General features: G+C 38.5%; 1 protein-coding gene and 1 long non-coding RNA gene across 17 annotated transcripts in view; one reads left to right on the forward strand and one right to left on the reverse strand.

Annotated features, from left to right (window-relative positions):
- Window positions 1-18923, forward strand: part of LOC140849910 (uncharacterized) — a 28595-nt gene extending 9672 nt beyond the window's left edge. The window contains exons 2-3 of the long non-coding RNA XR_012132296.1: window positions 9165-9408; window positions 16734-18923. This is a non-coding gene — a long non-coding RNA (uncharacterized lncRNA). The remainder of the gene's footprint in view (window positions 1-9164; window positions 9409-16733) is intronic.
- The window catches only part of PPP1R9A (protein phosphatase 1 regulatory subunit 9A), a 311401-nt gene that overhangs the window by 73063 nt on the left and 219408 nt on the right, over window positions 1-18930 (reverse strand). The window lies entirely within an intron of this gene.

Here is an 18930-nt window from a genome sequence, read left to right on the forward strand (position 1 = left end):
GTAAAGAGACCAGGAGCAAGTGGAAAGCCTTGGCCCTCCCAGCTGACAGAAAGTCAATAGTTCACCATTGCACATATCAATATGAAAAGGCAAAAAAATTTGATCCAGGCAAGACTAACCCACACAGCTTTGACATCTGCTACATCTTCCCCTGAAAAGGAACCCAGGGAGATAGATTTAACCAGTCTTCCTGAAAAAGAATTCAAAACAAAAGTCATAACCATGCTGATGGACTTGCAGAGAAATATGCAAGAACTAAGGAGGGAGAATACAGAAATAAAACAATCTCTGGAAGGACTTCAAAACAGAATGGACAAGATGCAAGAGACCATTAATGGACTAGAAAACAGAAAACAGGAACGCAGAGAAGCTGATGCAGAGAGAGATAAAAGGATCTCCAGGAATGAAAGAATTTTAAGAGAACTGAGTGACCAATCAAAATGGAACAACATCCGCATTATAGGGGTACCAGAAGAAGAAGAGAGAGAAAAAGGGATATAGAAAGTGTCTTTGAAGAAATAAATGCTGGAAACTTCCCCAAACTAGGGGAGGAAATGCCTCTCAGACCACAGAGGGAAACAGAACTCCCATTGCAAAGGGATCCAAGGAGGGCAACACCAAGACACATAGTAATTAAAATGGCAAAGATCAAAGATAAGGACAAAGTATTAAAAATAACCAGAGAGAAAAAAAAGGTCACCTACAAAGGAAAACTCATCAGGCTATCATCAGACTTCTCAACAGAAACCCTACAGGCCAGAAGAGAATGGCATGATATACTTAATGCAATGAAATAGAAGGGCCTCGAATCAAGACTACTGTATCCAGCACGATTATCATTTAAATATGAAGGAGGGATTAAACAATTCCCAGACAAGCAAAAGTTGAGGGAATCTGCCTCCCACAAACCACCTCTACAGGGCATCTTACAGGGACTGCTCTAGATGGGAGCACTCCTAAAAGGAGCACAGAACAAAACACCCAACATATGAAGAAGGGAGGAGGAGGAATAAGAAGGGAGAGAAATAAAGAATCATCAGACTGTGTTTATAATAGCTCAATAAGCGAGTTAAGTTAGACAGTAGATAGTAAAGAAGCTAACCTTGAACCTTTGGTAACCACAAACTTAAAGCCTGCAATGGCAATAAGTACATACCTTTCATAATCACCCTAAATGTAAATGGACTGAATGCACCAATCAAAAGACACAGAGTAATAGAATGGATAAAAAAGCAAGACCCATCCATATGCTGCTTACAAGAGACTCACCTCAAACCCAAAGACATGCACAGACTTAAAGTCAAGGGATGGAAAAAGATATTTCATGCAAACAACAGAGAGAAAAAAGCAGGTGTTGCAATACTAGTATTAGACAAAATAGACTTCAAAATAAAGAAAGTAACAAAAGATAAAGAAGGACATTACATAATGATAAAGGGCTCAGTCCAACAAGAGGATATAACCATTATAAATATATATGTACCCAATACAGGAGCACCAGCATATGTGAAAGAAATACTAACAGAATTAAAGGAGGAAATAGATTGCACTGCATTTGTTCTAGGAGACTTCAACACACCACTCACTTCAAAGGAGAGATCCACCAGACAGAAAATAAATAAGGACACGGAGGCACTGAACAACACACTAGAACAGATGGACCTAATAGACATCTACAGCACTCTACATCCAAAAGAACAGGATACACATTCTTCTCAAGTGGACATGGAACATTCTCCAGAATAGACCACATACTAGGCCACAAAAAGAGCCTCAGTAAATTCCAAAAGATTGAAATCCTACCAACCAACTTTTCAGACCACAAAGGCATAAAACCAGAAATAAATTGTACAAAGAAGGCAAAAAGGCTCACAAACACATGGAGGCTTAACAACACACTCCTAAATAATCAATGGATCAATGACCAAATCAAAATGGAGATCCAGCAATAAATGGAAACAAACGACAACAACAACACAAAGCCCCAACTACTGTGGGATACAGCAAAAGCAGTCTTAAGAGGAAAGTATATAGCAATCCAGGCATATTTAAAGAAGGAAGAACAATCCCAAATGAATGGTCTAATGTCACAATTATTGAAATTGGAAAAAGAAGAACAAAAGAGGCCTAAGGTCAGCAGAAGGAGGGACATAATAAAGATCAGAGAAGAAATAAATAAAATTGAGAAGAATAAAACAATAGCAAAAATCAATGAAACCAATAGCTGGTTCTTCGAGAAAATAAACAAAATAGATAAGCCTCTAGCCAGACTTATTAAGAGGAAAGGACAGTCAACACACATCAACAGAATCAGAAACGAGAAAGGAAAAATCACGACGAACCCCACAGAAATACAAAGAATTATTAGAGAGTACTATGAAAACCTATATGCTAACAAGCTGGGAAACCTAGGAGAAATGGACAACTTCCTAGAAAAATACAACCTTCCAAGACTGACTCAGAAAGAAACAGAAAATCTAAACAGACCAATTACCTGCAACGAAATTGAAGTGGTAATAAAAAAACTACCAAAGAACAAAACCCCTGGGCCAGATGGATTTACCTTGGAATTTTATCAGACATACAGAGAAGACATAACACCCATTCTCCTTAAAGTTTTCCAAAAAATAGAAGAGGAGGGAATACTCCCAAACTCATTCTATGAAGCCAACATTATCCTAGTACCAAAACCAGGCAAAGAGCCCACCAAAAAAGAAAATTACAGAGCAATATCCCTGATGAACGTAGATGCAAAAATACTCAACAAAATATTAGCAAACCGAATTCAAAAATATATCAAAAGGATCGTAAACCATGACCAAGTGGGATTCATCCCAGGGATGCAAGGATGGTACAACATTCGAAAATCCACCATCATCATCCACCACATCAACAAAAAGAAAGACAAAAACCACATGATCATCTCCATGGATGCTGAAAAAGCATTCAATAAAATTCAACATCCATTCATGATAAAAACTCCCAACAAAATGGGTATAGAGGGCAAGTGCCTCAACATAATAAAGGCCATATATGATAAACCCACAGCCAACATCATACTGAACAGCGAGAAGCTGAAAGCTTTTCCTCTGCGATCGGGAACAAGACAGGGATGCCCACTATCCCCACTGTTATTCAACGTAGTACTGGAGGTCCTAGCCATGGCAATTAGACAAAACAAAGAAACATAAGGAATCCAGATTGGTAAAGAAGAAGTTAAACTGTCACTATTTGCAAATGACATGATATTGTACATAAAAAACACTAAAGACTCCACTCCAAAACTACTAGAGCTAATATCGGAATTCAGCAAAGTTGCAGGATAAAAAATTAACACAGAAATCTGTGGCTTTCCTATACACTAACAAGGAGCCAATAGAAAGAGAAATCAGGAAAACAATTCCATTCACAATTGCATCAAAAAGAATAAAATACCTAGGAATAAACCTAACCAAGGAAGTGAAAGACCTATACCCTGAAAACTATAAGACACTCTTAAGAGAAATTAAAGAGGTCACTAACAAATGGAAACTCATCCCATGCTCTTGGCTAGGAAGAATTAATATTGTCAAAATGGCCATCCTGCCCAAAGCAATATACAGATTCGATGCAATCCCTATCAAATTACCAACAGCTTTCTTCAATGAACTGGAACAAATAGTTCAAAAATTCATATGGAAACACCAAAGACCCCAAATAGCTAAAGCAATCCTGAGAAGGAAGAATAAAGTGGGGGGGGATCTGACTCCCCAACTTCAAGCTCTACTACAAAGCCACAGTAATCAAGACAATTTGGTACTGGCACAAGAACAGAGCCACAGACCAATGGAACAGAATAGAGACTCCAAACATTAACCCAAACATATATGGTCAACTAATATTTGATAAAGGGGCCATGGACATACAATGGTAAAATGACAGTCTCTTCAACAGATGGTGCTGGCAAAACTGGACAGCTACATGTAGGAGAATGAAACTGGACCACTGTCTAACCCCATACACAAGAGTAAATTCAAAATGGATCAAAGACCTGAATGTAAGTCATGAAACCATAAAACTCTTAGAAAAAAACATAGGCAAAAATCTCTTAGACATAAACATGAGTGACCTCTTCTTGAACATATCTCCCCGGGCAAGGGAAACAAATGCAAAAATGAACAAATGAGACTATATCAAGCTGAAAAGCTTCTATACAGCAAAGAATACCATCAACAGAACAAAAAGGTATCCTACAGTATGGGAGAATATATTCGAAAATCACAGATCCAATAAAGGGTTGACATCCAAAATATATAAAGAGCTCGCACACCTCAACAAACAAAAAGCAAATAATCCAATTAAAAATTGGGCAGAGGAGCTGAACAGACAGTTCTCCAAAGAAGAAATTCAGATGGCCAACAGACACATGAAAAGATGCTCCACATCGCTTGTCATCAGAGAAATGCAAATTAGAACCACAAGGAGATATCATCTCACACCAGTAAGGATGGCTACCATCCAAAAGACAAACAACAACAAATGTTGGCGCGGTTGTGGAGAAAGGGGAACCCTCCTACACTGCTGGTGGGAATGTAAATTAGTTCAACCATTGTGGAAAGCAGTACGGAGGTTCCTCAAAATGCTCAAAATAGAAATACCATTTGACCCAGGAATCACTTCTAGGAATTTACCCTAAGAATGCAGCACTCCACTTTGAAAAAGACAGATGCACCCCTGTGTTTATCATTGCACTATTTACAATAGCCAAGATATTGAAGCAACCTAAATGTCCATCAGTAGATGAATGGATAAAGAAGATGTGGTACATATACACAATGGAATATTACGCAGCCATAAGAAAAAAACAAATCCTACCATTAGCAACAACATGGATGGAGCTAGAGGGTATTATGCGCAGTGAAATAATCCAGGCGGAGAAAGACAAGTACCAAATGATTTCACTCATATGTGGAGTATAAGAACAAAAGAAAACTGAAGGAACAAAACAGCAGCAGAAGCACAGAGCCCAAGAATGGACTAATAGTTACCAAAGGGAAAGGGACTAGGGAGGATGGGTGGGAAGGGAGGAATAAGGGCGGGAAGAAAAGAAAGGGGGCATTATGATTAGCATGTATAGTGTTGGGGGGGGGCATGGGGAGGGCTGTGCAACACAGAGAAGACAAGTAGTGATTTAACAGCATCTTACTATGTTGATGGACAGTGACTGTGAACGGGAATGTGGGGGGGGACTTGGTGAAGGGGGGAGCCTAGTAAACAAAATGTCCTTCATCTAATTGTAGATTAATGATACCAAAATAAAAAATAAAAAAAAAAGAATAAACACAAGAATGACAATTGCATTTACTTGGTAAGATCTATAAACTTCCTAAGGTAGTTTTCAATACTGTCAAAAAAATAAACTGCGAAGTCATTTGTTAAGAAGGCAGTAGTGTCACATTTATTTTTTAACATTCTTTATAGTAAATAACATAATTAAGTTGTATGCAATCTATGCAATTCTCACCTTTCAGTTTAATTATAGTTGTGTGGGTATCAAATTAATTTTAGCGTTTTGGGTATCAAAATTATCTTCATAAATCTAAGTTAATAAAGAATTCCTCCGGATTTTTTTTTTTTTACTTTGCCAATCTCCTCTCAATACCCAAACTACCTGCAATTGTGCTGTGGATAAAATGAAGGTTCCTATGGCCACGATTCTCACCTGGCCCTGGTTGGCTAGCTCACTACATACATGTGGGCAGTACGTCATTCTTTTGAGCTACCAGTCTTTACTGAATCTTCCCATAGCATTTGATCACGTTTTCAGACACAACGTCCTTTATACTCATATTACATCAGAGCATTTAAAGTTTTATTACAATACATAATTACAGTAAGTACAGCTGAGGGTTACTAAGGTTCTACCTCTTTGTAAAGTAATTTTTGCCTGGTGGAAGCAGAAGCATGTAGATGTAGAGTGTTCAACACTCAGGAGAGTTAAAGATCTCAGTCTAGGTTTTGTAGAAGGAATGGACAGTATCTCTTACATTGGTAAGTTGATTAAGTGGGGGCCAATTAAAGAATCTTGATTTTGAAGTCGCTGAGGCTTGGGTCCAAATCGTAGCTCTGTGACATTGGTAAGATTAGCTTCCAGGTCTACATTTCGATTTCCTCATGGATAAAGTGAGGATAAAATCAGTTCCTTAATATAGCAAGGTTGTCTTAAATGTTAGATGGCACCTGGGAAGTATTTAGAACAAGTTCTGGCACGTGGTAGGTGTGCTCAAAATAAGCAATTGCTGCTGCTTTTGCCAGTAATGGTACTTAATACTACTACAACCATGGCACATGAGAGCCTCTCCAAATCTGTATCTTGTAACCAGATGTCTTGCCAATGGGTTTCAGCCCTGGTCAAGTTCGCTATGGATTCTATGCAACCAAATAAATGACAGCAGAACGTTCTTGGGGTGAAAGGGTTTATTACTCGGCTTGTTCTTCCGGCAGTAGGTCAAGCACCAGCGTCTCTGCCTCCACCCAGAGCACTTGGCCGAGCTCTCTATATAGCACAATAATAGCTTATTGCCTAAAAGTGTGGAAGTAGTAGCCTAGCAACAGGCCAGTTACATCATCAGGTGGTTTAAGTTCAGTGAGGATCCTGGCCATAGGAACCCCAACTTCCCCACACCAGACATTTGCTAAGTTTTGGTCTCATACATACAATGTTCCAGAAGACCTTGCCATATGAATCTTTTACAAGCAAAACAGTCATTTGTGAAGTAAGATTTTTCCTTTCCCTAAATGTGCTCCTCTTCTTATATTCCCAGCTTAGAAGTAGGCACCAGCTTCTACCTCAGACCAAGAAAACTTCCAGGCTTCTGTTCTCACTTACTGGCTTGGCTCCTGCCCCAGTGATCCAAGATGAACATCCATCTACTTAGCACATCCTATGAGGCTGCTGCCTTAAGGCTCTTCTGATCTCATTCTAAGACTCATTTAGGTTTCCACTACATGCCCATATTGTTCATAAAACTTTGCTGTTTTTTGTATCTTCCTTCTACAGTGGACTTCTTTGAACTGTAAGTTCCTTAAGAGGGCCAGATGTGATGTGTTCCTGTAATCCCGGTGCAGCTAGCACACTGCTTGGCATACAGTGGGCACTTAACAAATAAATGTTTGCTTAATAAATGAATACAGTTTTAGCCACATCTGCACAGCACAGCAGAACCTGATTTTTCTGTTAATTCTCAGCTTTCCAGTAAAAAATATAGTGAAGCACAGCTGCAGCTGAGGCCTAAATGACCCTTTTGGGGATCTTTCTTTTTGTTAGGTTCAGCCATGAGCAGGAATTTTTGCTGTAGCAATGTTTGCTCTGGTAAATTCAAGGAAACAAAATGTTGCTAATCATAAAAATAGCCTTGATCATGCAGTTTTTGTTGGAACTTGTTTACTAGAGTTGAATTTTGGTTCAACTCAGTTTTCTGAGAGAACAGAAGAGAGTTGCTTTTTCTTTGGAGGAGAAAGGCTTCAAACTAATGCTTTAAAATTCCCAAATCTGTACCGACCATCCAGATGGCTTTGGACAAAAGCATATGCCTTTCCCTGCAATGGCATCTCTCCTTCCATTTCTTGTCAGCTGACTTCTGGGAGTCCTAGTTTTCTATTGTCACTCCACTTCGCCTCTTGTAATGTCATTTGCCCATCTATAAAGTGGGAACAATAGTAGCTTCTTCCTACGGTTGTTGGGAGAATTTCCAGTAGTGATATATTCAAAGTGCTAATCACAGCACCTACAAGATGCTAAATGGCTGGGTGCCTTTATGACTCTTGATTCCTTCACCATCCCTGGTTTTCTCAGGACGTACCATAGAGCAATACCACAGAACAGAACAAGGGCTGTGGGGCTGCACACACCAAGGCCCCAAAGAGAAAACACAGTGTCATGGTGGGATGATAGGAGGCAAGTCACTCAGCTTGTGTCTTTTGTGCTCTCCTCTCCTATAAAATGGTGCAAAACATAACAATTTCAGAGAGTACTAAGAGGACTCAAAGAAACAAAATATGTAAAACAGCCAACAGGATGCCTGGCCCAGGCTATATATTCAGTTTCCCTCTCAGTTATCAAGTCATTCACAATTTTCTTGTCTATCTTTGCTCTTGGAATGTTTTCTGATATTTCACTCCATTCTTACTATCTAGGCACCAAATCAAGAAACGTCGGAAATTTGTATCTATGTTATTGACACAGCCTTCTTTGTTCCCTGTCAGCAGGTGATCAGCTCCTTGGGTCATTGGTTATACTGCTGACAAAATATTTTTCCTAAAATTCTGACCAGGTAGATTTGAGACTTGCCTATAAAATCTTTTGTAACAATTCAAACTCCTTCCCTTCTTAAAATTTGCTAGTAATCATGGTAGGTGGTTCACAAATTAGCATTTGATTTACAGTATTTTAAAACTTTATATGGATAAAGTGAAGGTTCCTGTGGCCAGGATTCTCACCTGGGGCTGGTTGGCTAGCTCACTACACATGTGTGGGCAATATGTTGCTACTGACTCTATATAAAGAGTCTCTGGGAGACTCATCCCAGAGCTCTAGAAGACAGGTGGCACGGCTGCAAGGTTGCAGGAGAGCAGAGGCTGGAATGGTGGCAGTGCCAAGAACAGAGACTGAGATGGCTGCAGCGGCAGAGAAGGCCCAGAGGTAGAGACTGGCTTGCTGCATGCAGACTCGCTCTGAGTGGATGGGATTCTAGTGACTGACCTGCCACCATGGGAATAAATTTGGGTATAAACCATTTCACCCCAAGAACATTCCACTGTCATTTTTCAGTTTCACTGAATCCATAGTGAACTTGCCCGAATCTGAAACCCATTTGGCAAGACATATTAGTACCCCCTTTTACTTTTAGAAAGTGTACTCCTCCAAAGTAGGGACTCTGTTTCCGACTATGAGAGGCACACTCTCAAATGACCCCCAGTGATCCCTTCTTCCTGGACAATCAGGCTCACATGGAATCCCTTCCCCTTGAATGTGGGCTGTGCCTAGCGGCTCACATCTAACAACCAGCATACAACACAGTAATGGAATCTCACTTCTGAGATTAGTTTACAAGAAGACTGACTCATGTCTCTTTTGTCCTCTTGATCTTGAGAACTAAGCTGCCATACTGTATGTGACCCTATAGAGAGGCCCACATCACAAGGAACTGATGTTTCTGGCCAACAGCCAGAGAGGACCTGAGGCCTGCCAACAGACCCATGAGGGAACCTGGAAGTGGATCTTCTGCATTCTGCCAACAGCTGTGAGCGAGCCTGGGAGCATATCTTCCCCTAGCTGAGCATTTAGAGGACTGCAACTCTGGCTGACACCTTACTTGCAGTCTTGGCAGAGACCTTGAGTCAGAGGCATCCAGCTAGACTGACCCAAAGGTACTGTAATGTATATCTATTTATTTTAAGCTGTTAAGTTTTGGTGGTAATTAGTTAGCAATTGAAAGGGGGTACTGTCATACCAAAAAACAGAAAAATGGGGCAGTAGCATGTTAAAGCAAGCAGAATTGCTTTGAACAGACTGTCAGTGGAAGTTCGGAAGGTGCATCCTTGTTGTGTAGTAGCAGAAAGCTTAGCAACGTTACCACCTCCTACAAGGAAAAAGTAGGAAATATCCCCAGTGAACAGAATGAACTAGCTAAGCAGATTTTCAAAGTTTTGAAGGTGCTGCCTGATTTCTTCCTGCTGTACATAGCAAAAAGTGATGGAAAAGAAAGAAATTGAGGGGACTATTAAACAGAAAGAAAGGAACCAAGATACGATGGTTTTGAAAGTTTGGGTTCTAAAGTTAAGAAATGGCTTCCAAACAAAGTTCAGATCCAGGGTACTACCAGGACAACATGGTATAGAAATGAAGCAGAGTGTCTGACTGTAAAACCTTTTGTTAAGAATTCTGAGCTTAGGAAACCCAAAATTTTGATAATGGGTGGTAAACAAGTCTGTCACCTGTCCTAAAGAGAAACACTATCTCTATTGTCTGAGGCTGTTCACAGTACAAACATCATTGAAAAGATACTCTTATTTAAACAAAGGCTGTTAGTGCCTCTGCTCATGAGACATGCAGAGAAGTGGGAGACCCTTAAGGGCTCTGTCTCCCAATGACATCCACTCTTGTTTCTAGACCATCGTGGCTTCTGGTGAATTTTCTTGTATGATATTCCCTCAGCTATACTGATCAGTGTGACCAAAAGTGGCCAGGGCCAAATCTACTCAGTCTATCTCACAGTATATAATTAAGACAACTGTTAAAAGAACTCTAAGCAGCAGAATGAGGCCAACTTGCAGTACTGAGATTAGCCATATTCCCTAGGCTTCTAGACCCTACTTGCTAACAAATCCCATAAACCATCAGGGTCTACCTTAGAGATCCAGGTGGCTTTCTCCTGATGCTTGTCTATTGATCTTTCCACCTGGCCTAAGGTATTAATCCAGGTATGCAGGATGTATCAGTGATTGCCCAAACTTGATGTTTACCCACATGGACAAAATCTAGAGTTTCAGGAAATTCTATCAACCATACCTATCCTGGCCAGCAAGTTGAGGTTGATCTGAATGCCTTCCAGGATTGAAATGGTGTCACTGATCACATTACCTAAAGTCAGAAACAAATTTTGTACCACTTTATCTAAATAACTGAGTCCAGTCCTAAGAATAATTTTTTTCATAGGATACACGTAAATAATAAGGCAGTGATCCCTCAGGAAAGCAACCCTGAGTAATCAAGAATAACCTCATTTTGGAGGGATTTCTAGGGTCATCTGAGGGGTACCTGATCTAATGATGATGTTTCTCTAAACGCATAAAGGCCTCTTATGACCACCCCCAAGAGTCTGATCAACTTCCATAATTTGTTTCCATAGTTTGCCATCCCAAACTTTCCTCTGTCAAACGTCTGTAATTTTCCCTGTGATACATCAAACAATTAGGTCTTGGCAATAGCTCAAGTCAGTAAAAATCAACAAGGTTCATCAAGGGGAGTACTGGCCATACCGTAAGAATGGCCTTGAGTTCTGCCCACTGAACAAAGTGACCATGTCTGTTTTTGGGTCTCCATAGTTGGTGCTGAGGTTGGAAAGCCTAGTAGACAGCATTTGGCCGGCTTACTTGAGCCATCAGTGAACCAAGGCAGGAAGGTAAGGAAGCCTTTGAGAACTGAAGACCTCAAGATCTAGAGCCTTGTTTCAGGAGATGGAGTTGCAGATAAAATTTCCCCAGAATGGAAAGCTGCTACTTGTTCAAGTAAATCTAAGATGCTGCTGGGCCAGGCTGGTAGCTTTCTTGAACTGATCATTTCCATCTGACAAGCAGGGTTCATAGGGGCCCTTCCAACCTATTGGTTAGTGAGTGCAAGTTGACCCATCTCAAAATGAGAACATTAGGCCAGAGAACTGCAAGGCTTTCACTGAGTCAGGTATCCAGTTTCAGGTTCTGTAAGAGCTCAGGAGAAGATTAATAGTTGCCCACCACCTTTTACTGATTGCTGCATCAGGCATGCAGTGTTGCTGTGCTGGGAAGTGGCTCGAGCCTTTCGGCAGCCATTAAGAGTTCAGAGCTGTGATTTCCCTTTCTCTTCCTGGGATTCTGTATCATTTCTGCTATATCACCTGGGAGAAAAGAGGAGAGTGACCTACATGTCCTAGTATTACTGCTTTACATGTGGCAATCCCTGAAAGGAAGACCCCACTGGCACTGATGCGACAAAGATGTACAGGCATAAAACCAATAAATTCTATTACACATTTAGCAGAAGAAACCATCACAGCATTATCTCACATCTGCCTAATGGTCCCATCCACAAGGCCATTTTAACTTCCCTTCCAACAGTGAGTCCTATTCAAACCGCATCCTGTGGGCATCCTTCCTCACTATGGGACCAGGGAAGATGGTGATTTGTGGGCCAGTGTCTACAGAACCATCAAGTTTGACTGCCTCCCCTCCCAAAGTTCCCAGCCCACAGAAGGGTTAATGTAGCAATTGGTCTCTTTGGAGGACAAAAGAAATTTCAGCCCTACACCTAGTCATCTTTCTCCTTAAAGCCAGCTGAGTTCAGGGTAGAGAGAGGAGGCAGAGAGCAGCTCTGTGCCAGTACATCGGTCCACTTATTTTCAGTTTTGAGCAGTGCAGTGGTTATTCATATATTTTTTTATTCAGGTATCATTGGTATACAATCTTATGAAGGTTTCACATTAGCAACATTGTGGTTTCAACACTCACCCATATTTTCAAGTCCCCCCCCCAATGGTTATCTGTATTTTAAACAAACTTCCAAAGTCTACAGTCTGCCTAAAGCACTATATAGAGTAAGTCGTCATTACTGACACAATCAATTCAGCACTGGGGGGTCTTTGATTCAGCAGCCACAGCTTTGACTCCCACAGCAGAGGCTCTAATGTCACAGAGTCCATGTCCATCTGGAGCCCAATCAAAGTCCAGTTTAACATAGCGGATGAGGACATTTTCCCGGGTGTTGAGGCTGACCATAATTTATCTTGGTTGTTTTGGGACAGTTTCTCATTCTCTAGGGGATGACTTTCGTCAGCCTTATGGACCAGTTTGAACCCAGCCACTCATCTATGGTTTCCCACAGGAGTAGTCCATCTCAAGGAAACCTCCCTGACAAAGCCAGCATTTACTTATAGCAGCCAAGACCCACTGCAAAAAACTTTGAGACCTTTTACTGTCTAAACAAATCTAAAGTTCACATATTAAACTACAGGAGAGGTTGGGTCAAAAGGCAGCCCAGTTGGTGTTTCTACTTAACTAGCAGTCTGTGCCTTGTCCCAATCTCTCCCCAGTGAATCAGCTGAAGTTCTAAGGATTTACCAGGCTTATGAACACGGCAATTGCAAATTCCTTCCTTTCATACTCCATGTAGGTGTGTGTCTCTGTAACTGTTGTCTGAACAAGGTCAGAACCTCCCTCTAACCCAGGATGGATCTTTGTATTAGTTGATACAGTACATGATTTTTGTGTTGGTTCTTCAAATGTCCAGAGTGATGAGAAGAGGGCCAGATGACACCTGCACAAACAGATCTGTCAGGAAAGGAGCCTAGAGTTCAGATAACCTGCATTTTTTGTAATAAGCAGTATTACTGCCCGTGCTCCAGAGGGAAAGACTCTCTCTATCTTTTAAGACTTTACACTACACAAACACTTGACAAGTAATCTAGAATGAAGGGCAGTCAGTGCCTTAGAAATGTAAGCCCCGTGGAGAACTATTTTCCAATTATTTCATATAAGAAAGTCTAGAAATTCAGCTGGTTTTTAAAGTCTATACAATATTGTTCAATTTACGTTTGCAAAGACTTTCCAATCATTATTCCTTTCTCTACACTCTGCTCTGCAGATAAACTAGTCTTTTTATTTCTTGAACACACCCAACACTGACCCAACTTCTTGGTGACAGAAAACAAACAAACGAGAACAACAAAAAACTTCTTGCAAACAAAACTGAAACCACAGATCTAAAGTCTATGCCTTTATCTTGTATGTCCTTAGTTGTGATGATTCTTTTACACAATAGTTATCTAGTCTTTGGACAGGTTGTCTTGGAAGTGATTTGAATTCTTTACATATTCATTATTTCCACAGCAAAATAGCAAACTTCTTGGGAGTATAAACTGCATTTTTCTGTGACTCAACATTCTGAGTTCAATTTCTCTTAATAAGTGTTACCTACTTACTGAGACATAAATGCCATTGTCTTTAAGTCCCTGATAAATATATTCAATATGAGGAGGGAACCAGGGATCCCTATTTTCCCCACTGAGATCCAGAACTAAACAGTTAACAGACCAAAGTAGACCTCTGTTTTTCAAACGTCACACTGCAATTTCAAATTGGCAGCCTTCCCCAAGTTTCATTTTACTTGCCAAGGAAACAATGAGGCACTTATTCTGATGCCAGCAGAACTGTGGGAAGAGACTAAGAGATTTGTATTTCTCTGAATTTTTAGTGTTCAGAAGAAAAATCTATAGTGACCAAAGTGGCAACTGTTATTTTTATTATCTTAATAATTCTATGATTATATAACTAATTGAACCTTGAAAGATATGGTATGTTCATATAAAAGCTGACATCTACAATTGCAAAAATACTAACAGATCATCAAATAGAACCAGAAGTTTTAGTTACAGAATTTATAGTCAACAAAAAACTGAAACCGATGAAAATGCCACTAATGGTATTTCTATGCATTTTTATGGATTAATGATAATTATGATCTCAATCTTATAATTTCCTTTGAGGGAGAATAATTCTACTCTTTTCCTCATTGTGGCTATCTGGTGGCGTGTGGCAGTAATTTCTTCTTGCAAAGTCTCTAACATACCAGGACCCAAAGGTCTTTATATCAGTTTTGCTGGCATCTTTGAACTGGACAGCTCTACCTCTGATTGCATCTAACCCCTTCCCACAAACCCCCTTAACCCTAGGCCCACGACAATGTGTGTTCTTTTTCAATAGGTCTGAGGCTGAATGGAGAAATGTGTGATTTTTAAAGAAGTGCCATGAAATTCTCACACTGAGGCAAGTTTGAGACAGAATCTTAAGCAATTTTATAAGTCCCTAGAGGACAGGAACTGTCATTTTCAATTTATACCCATATAACTGCTCAATATAAGAACTTGTACATGGGAGATTTTAATATTTTTCATTAAATGTTGAGTTGGCACAAAGAATATTTATGAAACATACAGACAGTATAGTGAACAATGAGTTAACCACGAGTGAATTAGCAACCTAGTTCAAGAAAATAAGCAGTATCATTACATTTTAATTATACTCCTTTGTATGTGCTTCCTTGATTGTATTTCAGTCCTTGCCATTCAAAGTAATCTTGCCTATCCAGAGTAATCAGAGAATTTTATCATTCTTGGTTTTTCTTATTTTTACATTTTTGTATAACTAAACAATGCACCATTTATTCTACATGATTTTAAGTTTCATATAAATGGAATTACATTGTATTTTGTGCTCTTTTGCTTTTAATCGCATGTTCCTGAGACTCCACCAGCTGTTGTGGATTGCTGAAAATAACTTCTGTGTATTATTTCACTTTGTGAATACACTATAATAGAGTCACCCATTCTCTTGCTGATACAGATATCATTGTATCAGATTTTTTTCTATTACAAGAACAGTATTATACATGTCTTACAGCTCAGATATATGAGTTTCACTAAAGTTTTTAGAAAGAAATAGGATTGTTGAGTCAACTTCCCTAGATAATATCAAATTATTTTTCAAAGTGGATGGATCAGTTCATATTACTATGGGCAGAGGTTTATATCCCTATGTTCCTTTTATTCCATATCCTCACCAAAACTTAAAATACCCAATTTAAATCAATTCAGTAGGTATGAAATGGTATTTCACTTGGTTTTTAATTTTCACATCCTGATCACTAATATGGTTGGGCATCTTTTCATATGTTCATTAGCCACTGAGGTTTCCTCTCCTCTGGCATGACTGTTTAAGACAGCGGCCCATCTGTAGTCTATCTTTTACATTTTCTTTTTTTTTTTTTTTTTGGCTCAAGGAAGTACATTTTATATAATTCTCTTTCAGTTATTTATTTTTCAAATACTCTTGGCCAGCTGCTAGTTTGTCTTTTTTGCTTTCATAAATGTATCCTTTCAATGAACAGAAGTTCTTTAATGTCATCAGTTTTCCCAATCCTTTGTTACGGTTTTTGCTTTCTTAAGTGTGTCATGTAAGAAACCATTTCTTACACTGAGTTCATAAAGATATTCTTCTACAGTGTCTTTTGAATTATTGTTTTGCTTTTTGCATTTGAGCAATCAATCCACCTGGAATGAACTTTTGAGTGTGAATTGAGATTGCCATTTTTCCTTCACTGAGAAGCCTAACATTTCTCAACTCATTTAGAGTGTTACTGGTGTTACAAAGCAAATTTTCATATACATGAGGGCCTGTTTCTGGGTTTTTTGACCCACTTGGCCATTCTTTTGCCCCAGAGTCTAACTTGCTACAGTTAGTTAATAAAAATCTCTCTTTTAGAGCAGGCAAAATGTCATGATTATTTCTGGTACATTGATCTTTAATATATATCATTATCATTATCACATGTATCACATATCATTTAGCAATAGTTTATGAAATTCTACTTTAAAATTCTTTAGAATTATTTTTCCTGGAATTTCATTGAATGTATAAACCATCTTAGAGAAAACTGACTCAATTATCTACTCAGTCTTCTAATTCATGAACAAGGTTTGTCCTTTTATATAAGCTTTCTTTAATATTATTTCAATAAAATTTATTTTTCTCCAAGGTCTTGCCTATCTTTTATTAGGTAAAGTCTTGTTTTTTAACAAGATAAGTGATAACACAAACTATGTTTTTGCTATAGACACATTGCAACAGATGTTATATTTTATATTAATTGTGTATCTAGTAAATTAATTACAATCTTATATTCTAATCTGTAGCTATGTTCAAATTTTTCTAAATAGACAATCACATCACCTGTGAACAGTAAGTTTTATTTCTTCAATTATTTCTTTTATTTCTTCTTCTTGCCTTCTAGTATGATGACAAATGCAAGTAGTGACTGATTTTCAGAGGTTAAATTCTACTTGCATTATTGGCTAAACTCAGCCATAATACCTCCTTTATGTGTTGTTGATATGCTTTGCTAATATTTTGCTTAGAATTTTTTTTTTTTTGCATTATTCTTACAGGTAGGATGGACTTGTAAGTCTTCTTTCACATCATTATTTGGTTTGGAACCAAGGCTATACCTCATTACCTCATATATCTTACACTCTCAAAGTTTACCCCAATAGCATCTCACATGATGTTATGGACTCATTAAAAAAAGAAAAGAATCCCAGCTCAGCTGAGAGAGTCCAAGAAGGCTGTGCAAAGGAGATGGATGAAACTGAAACAGAGTCCTAAAAGGTGGACAGGATTACTGTGCAAACAAGAGCAACCGAGAATCAGTGAAGGGAACAATACGCAAGATGGAGGAAACAGGAGCAACGGCATGGGGAAACCACGGCATTCGTAGGGTCCTCTGGAAAGTTAGTCTGTGTCCCAGGCTGGTAAGGCCCACCTCTTACAGCACCTTTCAGCATTTTAGAACTTTTTGGTAAAAAATTCTACAGATGTTACAGAATTATTAACTATATTCGACTAGTAAATGTTTTTAAAATTGGAAAAATACCGTCATTTGTATTAGTTCTACATCACCTAACATTGCAAACTCTGCGGTTCATCACTGCAGTACAGAAGTGTTCTAGTATGATTTCTAGGAAGTACAAAGTCTGTACTCAGAGGAACTTAATGGTGTTGAAGAGTTTGATAACACTTTTTGATATTTTGTATCTGGCTCATTTATAAATATCACCACAATGTGGCAACTGGAAAAAATAAAACATATTCAGATCACTTGCATTATGATAAACAAAATAAAATAGAAAATGAGCTACAAAAAGATCAGATCATTTAGGCGAAGGTTTCCATTCTAACCTATACCCATCTTCTTGTCTGTGCTCAATGTCATAAATAATGTTTGTATATACAAAGAATATTCTTCTTTAAATTTTTATTGAAGTATAGTTGATATACAATATTATATTAGTTTCAAGTATATAACAGTGACTCAACATTTATCTACATTATTAAATGTTCATCCCAAGTAGTGTGGTTACTATCTGTCAACAGAAAGATGCTACAGAATTACTATTTTCTCTATGCTGTACTTTCATCTCCATGACTAATTTAATTTATATTATGATTGGGATTTTGTGCCTCTCTTCCCTTTCACCTATTTCACACCCACCCTAGCCCCTCCCCCATGGCAACATGGATGGACCTAGAAGGTTATTTTCAGAGAAATAAGCTAGGCGGAGAAAGACAAATACCGTATGATTTCACTTATATGTCGAATCTAAAAACAAAACAAAATGAACATTTCTCAAGAAGACTTTTCAAGTAGGGGAAGATGTCCATCTCCAGGGGATAGTGCACACACATGCACGTGTTTGTGTGTGTGTACACGTGCATGTGTGCCACATGTACACTGCTTAGGTTAGATCATGCTTAAGGGATGGTCTTCAACTGTATGTTTACCATGCACCTTATGATTCTGGGTTTCAATGACAATGACCACTACTGTAGACTTGAAGGGAAGAAATGAAAGGATGCAATTAAATTTAATGACTTTATAGATCCAGTCAAATTGAGTTTGTAAAGAAGTTGTTTAAAAAGGTTTTTTTGTAAACCTGTTAGGTTTTCTTTTTCTCCTATTATTCAGGCTCTGGATTCACCATAAGCCAATCTCTCTTTGAAACATAGCTGACTTCTTGTTTCTATTTTTAAATTCATCTATCTCTGTTTTTGGCAGGTAAGGATAGGATAGAATTATTATTTGAAGTGTAGTATCTTTTTAGACATCCTTGCATGTCCATCATATCAACTGTGTAAATAGGTACTACTATAATGTAAAGACATACGCAGTTGATTTTTTAAAATTTAAGAACTTTGTTTCAAAATATTCTTTTCTAAAATAATCACTGGATTTAAAGACAATATAAATCACTCTGTACACTGTACCATGCGAACATCATCTAACCATGCTATTGGATATCTTTTGTTTTTCCTCTTTAACATGAATCACAAGATATTTAAGGTGTTAGAGGTTAAAAACATCCATGGTTAAATATTAGAAAATGAGTCCAAATTGCAAACCCTGTGCCTAAAATACATGCTATGCTTCAGAATTAAATATTTTTCAACTTACAATTTCAAACTATTATTAAACATACAAGACACATGGCTCTAGAGAAGTTCTTCTGAGCATACAGCTAATAAGACACAGAGTATTTAATTTCACACATGAAGCAGGAAAGTACAGATAAGCATTATTTTCCACCA

This window comes from Manis javanica, chromosome 6 (genome assembly GCF_040802235.1).
Source record: "Manis javanica isolate MJ-LG chromosome 6, MJ_LKY, whole genome shotgun sequence".
NCBI classification, from domain to species: domain Eukaryota; kingdom Metazoa; phylum Chordata; class Mammalia; order Pholidota; family Manidae; genus Manis; species Manis javanica.